Here is a 7,421-nt window from a genome sequence, read left to right on the forward strand (position 1 = left end):
ATATATTATATATTAGTAGATATTATATATAAATATATAGAAATTGTATATATTGTATATATATGTATATATACATATATATTGTATATATATGTATATATACATATACATATACAAATTATATATGTATAAAATATATTTATATTTATTAAATATATATTTATTAAATATTATATATATTTTATAATTATATATTATAATTATATAATATAATATTATATATGTATGTAATGGCATACTATTGAGCCATAAAAAGAATGAAATCTTGCTATTTGCAATGACATGGGTGGAACTAGAAAGTATAATGCTAAGCGAAAGAATTCAGTCAGAAGAAGACAAAAGCCATATGATTTCACTCATATACGGAATTTAAGAAATAAAACAGATGAGCAAAGGAAAGAGAGGAAGAGAGAGACATACCAATAAACAGACATTAACTATAGGGGAGCAAACTGATGGTTACTAGAGAAGAGGCGGGTAGAGGTTTGGGTGACATAGGTGATGGCGATTACAAAGTGCACTTGTCGTGATGAGCACTAGATGATGTATGGAAGTGTTGAATCACTATATTGTATACCTGAAACTAATATAATACTGTATGTTAACTATACTAAAATTAAAATGAAAACAATAATAAACAAAGATGGAGATATCACAATCTCACATATCAAGATATACTATAAAGCTGTAACAATCCAAACAGTATAGTGTACTAGCACAAAAACAGACATACAGATCAATAGAGCAGAACCCAGAAATAAACCCACAATCATATGGCCAATGAATCTACAACAAAGGAGGCAAGAACATACAATAGGGGAAAGGCAATCTCTTCAATAAATGGTGCTGGGAAAACCGGACAGCTACATACGAAAGAATGAAACTAGACCGTTATGCACACTATACAAAACATAAAGTGAATTGAAGACCTAAATGTGAGACTTGAAACCATAAAACTCCTTAAAGAGAACATTGGCAGTAATCTCTTGGATGTCAGCCTTAACAACATTTTCTAGCTAGATGAATCCTGAGGCAAGGGAAACAAAAGCAAAAATAAACTATTGGGACTACACCAGGATAAAAAGCTTTTGCACAGCATAGGAAACCATCAACAAAACAAAAAAAAACAGCCTACTTACTAGTTGGGAGAAGATATCTACAAATGATATATATATATTGGTTAATGCCCAAATACAGAGAACTTATACAACTCAACACCAAAATAGTAATAATAATAATAATAATAATAATCTGATTAAAAAATGGGCAGAGGACCTGAACAGCCATTTTTCCAAAGAAGACATACAGATGGCTGACAGACACTTGAAAAGATGCTCAACATTACGAATCATCATGGGAAAATGAAAATCAAAACCACAATCATCTTACACCTGTCAGAGTGGTTAAAATCAAAAACACAAGAAATAACAAGTGTCGGTGAGGATGTCAAGGGAATTCTCATGCACTGTTGGTGGGCATGTAGATTGGTGCAGCCAATGTGGGAAATAGTATGGGGGTTCCTCAAACAATTAAAAATAAAAATACCATTTGATCTAGATCTAGTAATTTCACTACTGAGTATTTACCCAAAGAAAATAAAAACACTAATTTGAAACGATATCTGCACCCTTATGTTTATTGCAGCATTATTTACAATAACCAACATACGGAAGCGATCTAAGGGTCCATTCATAGATGAATGGATAGAAAAGATGTGGTCTATACATTCTTTTTTATGGCTTAATAATGTTCTATGATATATCTATATGTAGATATAGATATAAACATTCTGAATAACAACAACCACAACAACAAAGATTGCCAGATTGGATTTAGAAGGAAAACCCAACTAGAAGAGACGCACTTTAACTGTAAGACACAGATAAGTTGAAAGCAAATGGATAGAAAAGATACACCATGTGAAGGGTAGACATGAGAAGGCTGGCTTGGCTATATTAATGACAGAAAAAAACAGACTTCAGACAAGCCTTTTACCAGAGATAAAGTGGGACAGGATCAATTCATCAGGAAATCATAACCATTGTAAGAATCTATGTGCTTAATATTAGAGCTTTGAAATACATGAAACAAAAATCGACTGAAGTGAAAGAAGCCAATGATAATTCTACCACCATAGATAGAGATTTTAATACCCCTATTAGGAATGGACTGAACGATGAGCCCAGCCCCTCTCCTTTGCCCCCAAATCACTAGACATAGACCCTAGTGTAGGAATTGGTTACTGGGGAAGCTCCTCATTAGAGAAGCTGCTGCAGAAGGGATGCGGTGTCTTTGTAACCCCATTGATGACACAAAAATAATAAAGTAAAAGTTTTTTAAATGAACGGATCTGAAGTATTTCTATTACTATTTCTTTGCATGTTCTGCATCAGTTTTTGTCGCAACATAATTTTCCCAGCCCCCCAAAGTGCCCGAACGCTATTTTCTAGACCTGTCCTGGACAGATTCCCTCCCCATTCCAGTCTCTACATAGTTTTAAGAACATTGATTTTTTGATTGTGATGTTTCATTCTACGTAGCTTCCTCACGCCGTATGTGCTGCAGGTCTGAGTAGGGGTATTAGCCACAGGCTGCCTTGTTTATTTTATGGTGGGACTATACTGGCACCAAGATGATGGCATAAATAGGCCAATTCATTTTCATGTTTTTCATCTCTGTTCAAAAGGCGGAAAACAAGACAGAACAATTTTTTTTTTTTTTCACTGATGATATTGATAGGAAGTTTAGACCATGAGCCTGGTCTTTGGAAAAAAGGCATCAGAGAGTTTTATACTCCCGTCCTGCTTCTGCTAATAGGCATAGTTCCTCACTCCCTTTTATAAAGAAAAGATTAAAGCGGGGGTTTAACCCACGTTGTTTCTCACAAGACAGTTTCTTCTTCTGAGGAAGCGTGTTATAGAATCGGGCCAGCAGGCTCTCAGACCTACTCCCAGCCCTGGTATTTTCTGGCGGTGAGCTTTGGATACGTCGGCTAACCTCTTTCAAGATCTGATTTTATCTCTCATCCAGGGACAGTGAGGATAGGCCACTCCTCCTATTTCACAGGGCTGCCGCACACACGATATTAGATTTTTGTGAACGCACTTCCTTCATAAAGCCGTGAGGCCTAATGCAAATATTAGGTATCGTCTCTACTACTCTCCTCCTGCTCTCTTTTTAATTAGATCCTATTTAATTAGAAAAGGTGAAAGCTCTAGTAACACTCTCCTAAGTATTTTAGCTCCTTTGGCTTAACTTTCTTCTGTTATTTCTAGTGGGTCTTTGCCTCATGCAATTAGGCCTCGTGTCTCCACGGTGAATAAGAATAAGGAAAAAAAAAAGTGTCTTCTATTTCCTGTAAGAACGGCCCATACTCTTTGAGGGTAATTTTAAATTACACAACCTGAAGCATATTCTCTGATCTCAGAAAGTGGCATGCCTCTGATTCTGAGTAGATTTAGACCCCTGGATTGATAGGATAAGTCATGCCCGCCCTCCATTAAGTAGTCTCAAGTGTGGCTCCCCATGGGTTTTTTAACCCTCTTCTTCCTCTGGAAGAGAAACTTGGGCCAGTGTACTTGCCCACCTTATCCTTCACCTCTGTCCTCCACTCCAGGAAAGAGACTCATTCCTAAATTGCCCCCAACACTTGAAGGTATTTCACGCTCCGTAAAGCAACACCTGAGCATATAGGTGCTTTAGACACTAACCAAGAAGATAAATTAAAGGGACTTGTAACACATACATACATGTAAAATTGATCGTGAAGTATAGTCAAGTGTTAGACTAGGTATAAACAAATAAATAAATAAGCAAACAAACAAGCAAAACACAATTTCCCCCCAAACCTTGCCTTTGGGTAGGGCTTTACTACAGAATGCTTCCTGTACATCGCGGGGCCTGAGTGTATTTTGCCAATAATACCTGAATCATCATTAGTCCAGAAGGCTCTTGGGTCAGGCTTGGTCAGGATGCTGGCATGATTACATGGCTCTTTCGCCTTGAAAACATAAGGAGAAAAGAAGTGATGTGAAAATGGATTCACCGTTTTCGCTGTTTCAGACCTACAATTCTATAGGCAGGATTCCAAGGCTGAAGCTAGCACATATGGAACATCCATTCAGTGCTGGGCACACGGGGCTTGTGGGTGATCCTTGACCTGATGTCGATTCGCTGTCAGGGCTCATGGCCGGGTAAGCACATGGGGGCTGGCGCTAAGCTTCCACTCGCTCCTTTACCCCGTGCTTTTTTTGCAGTGTGTAAACTATACAGCCGTATGCAGAGGCCCTGTATGATTGGCAGTATATCAATGTGAGGACACTTCACACATTAAAAGTGTTTTTTTGGACTTCTCCATAATAGAAATGCTACTTTTAGTGTATACGCTTGGGGAAATACGTAATAAGGAAGAGCTATTTTTAAATTCAGTAGCACTTTAAAATGAACTCTTCTGAAACTAATATTGCACTATCTGTTAACTAACTAGAATTTAAATAAAAACTTGAAACAAGAAAATAAAAAGAATTCTTATTTTTGTAATCATAACAGAATCTATTTTTTCAATAGGAGCACACACACATATGCTATATATATATGTATATATATATATGTATATATATATATGCTATATACATAATGCATTCAACCTCACAGTTCTGCCTAGTGCATATGTAAATAATAGATTCTCCACAATAATTTCCAGGGAACAGCAATGACCCTTTGGTTTTTTACACAACTTTACGCTAATGCGGTGTGTGGCTTGCAAATATATTTTCAGTCAAAGAAATATAAATCTTAGTGTTAAAAAGGACACTCCATTTATAGGTATTTTGTATCTATAGTTTGATTACCATGAAAACTCTCTATGACTATTTAATGGATAAATTCCTTCCACTGCAGCAATACTCAAAAGACTCAAGAATGTCAGTAAGTAGTTTAGTTCTGCCGATGTTTTCTTTCCGTAGCAGGTCTTTACCTATAAAAGAAGCAGCGTGTCAGTTTATAGTCTGGCACGAGCTCCTTCTCTTGTTGTGAACCACTATCAAAGAATGTGTGGAAATCAGGATCTCCCTCATGTTCACTGCAGCGTTATTCCCAACAGCCAGGAGACAGGAACAGCCTCAATGCCTATGGACAGATGAATGGATGAAGAAACCCACCACCTGCAACAGTATGGATAAACCTTGAGGACCTTATGCTAAGGGAAATAAGCCAAACGTAGAGAGACAAGTCCTTCATGGTATTACATATAAGCGGTATCTAAAGTAGTCAAATACGTAAAATCTGAGAGTAGAATGGCAATTGTCAGGAGCTGGGGAAGTAGGAAATGGAAGAAGTGGGTATAAAGTTTCAGTTACACAAGACGATTAACTTCTAGAGATCTGCTGAACAACGTTGTGCCTATAGTTAATGTTACTGTGATGTACCTTGAAAAGTCTGTTAATAGGGAGGATTTCATGGTAATTGTTCTTACCACACAAACAAAACCCTATGGGGAGGTCATCATCCTCCATCTGTTCATATATCAGAGACATAACCTATTTGATAAATAAAAATGGAAGTAGTCAACGTTTCATTAATGGAACTTTCTGGTAGTCTAATCTGTTTTTAATTGATAGGAAGTATGAGTTTAGAAGCAAAATTGTGGTGAAAAAAGAATCGTTAAAATGTAATCCCAAGCCGGGGGAAGAACAGTGAATGGACCAGCACCATTCCGTGGACGACATTTTGAGCAGCCATGCAAAAATCCCTCAGACTTCAAAAAGTGGCCCTCTGTATAAATTCCTTCAAAGGAATAACATATTCCACTAAAATACAGCTCTAATTGTTAGAAAGTTAGAAAGTTCTTTACAAGTTGAATTGAAATCTGGATCCTTGAAATTTTGCCCAGTGGTTCTAGTTCATTCTTGAGTTACGTAGAACATATCTGCTCTCCTTCAGAAACAATACCTCAGATATTTGACAGTGGCTATTCTGTCTCACCTTAGGCTTCCGTTTCCAAGTTGGCAAGGCTCCTTCCTTTCTCTGTTCCTCATGAAATGAGGTCTCCTTACTGAGGTAAACGCTTCAAGCACACGCAAAAGTAAACAGTATAATAACCATTTATGTACCTATCAGCCGGCTGTTACCAATTTTCGACTTTTTACCATTTTACTAATCTTAGTTCATCTAGTCCCCTCTTCTTCAGGCTGGAATGTTGTGAAGCAAACACCATACATTGTGACATTTCGTCTATAGTTTCTTTAGAATGTTTTCAACTGACGACATGTTTCTTTTTTGTATAACCACGTGTCATTAGTGGAACTAACAATTTCAACAATTAGATGTATTAAGCTTAATGAAGGCTGGTGAAGCTTACTTATTTAATAAGTGACAGCATAAACATCTTGAAAAACACAAAGAGCACTTGCACGGTTTTACATACAGAGCGATTTGGAATTGATGATTTAAAAAGAGATCCTTAAAATTGTGAGTTCTGCAAAGTCAGGGGAATTTGGTCTCATTGATTTTAAATCCTTATAGACATTTTGAGGAGAGGCTATCTTAAAAAAATAGTTTTCTAATAGGAGTAGTGCTCTCTTTCAACTTATCTATAATGTGTCCCTGGAGGCAAAGGAGGGAAAATCTTCTTGACCTGATAGAATTGAAAGTATTGGAGGTTGAAGGTGAAGGAAAGAGGATTACTTCTGGAAGGTCATTGCTGAATGCTTATTCCCTAGACTTTTGAGATCTAGAAGTACTTTCATAAGTTACTATAACCTGAGAACATTAGACAGATAAGGGCATTTGAACAAGGATAGAAGTAGTTCAATATCAGAAGGTAGGTTATATCAGAATATCCCATTTAGGGAGATGTCAGATGTTCAGAAATTTTGAGCAAGCTCTGGGGAACGAACCTGGGAATAAATCATTAGAGATTCCACTGACATGAATAATGAGCCAAATCTTACTTTTACAAAATGCCTTCAATTAATGATAAGCTGTAATATTTGTAGGATTGCTAGAAAGGGAACAGCTATGGCCACCTTTCTTCACTCCATCTTATCCTGATTTAAAGAACATTGGTCCACAGTAAAGAAATATGCATGCGTATATAAATAATTTAAAAATTACCTGTCGTGGTGACACAGGAAAAATAAATCAGAACATATGGATTCGTCCCTGATTTACTTTTGATTTATTTATATTTTGTGTATGAGTTACGCATCCTGCTAAAGTCATTAGTTCTTCCTAAAATACAATAGGAACTGTCACAATGTGTGTTTCTTATTAACCAGCGTCGTTGATTCTCTCCCATCTCAGGTTACATGATGTTCAAAAGTAAGCAAGAACACTTCAGATCGAGGGAAATAAGATTTTACTTCTCAAACTGCGTTAGTGACCTTTAGAAAATGTCCTCTGGAAGTTATCATAGGGTGTAA

This window comes from Panthera uncia (assembly GCF_023721935.1).
Source record: "Panthera uncia isolate 11264 chromosome B2 unlocalized genomic scaffold, Puncia_PCG_1.0 HiC_scaffold_24, whole genome shotgun sequence".
NCBI classification, from domain to species: Eukaryota; Metazoa; Chordata; class Mammalia; order Carnivora; family Felidae; genus Panthera; species Panthera uncia.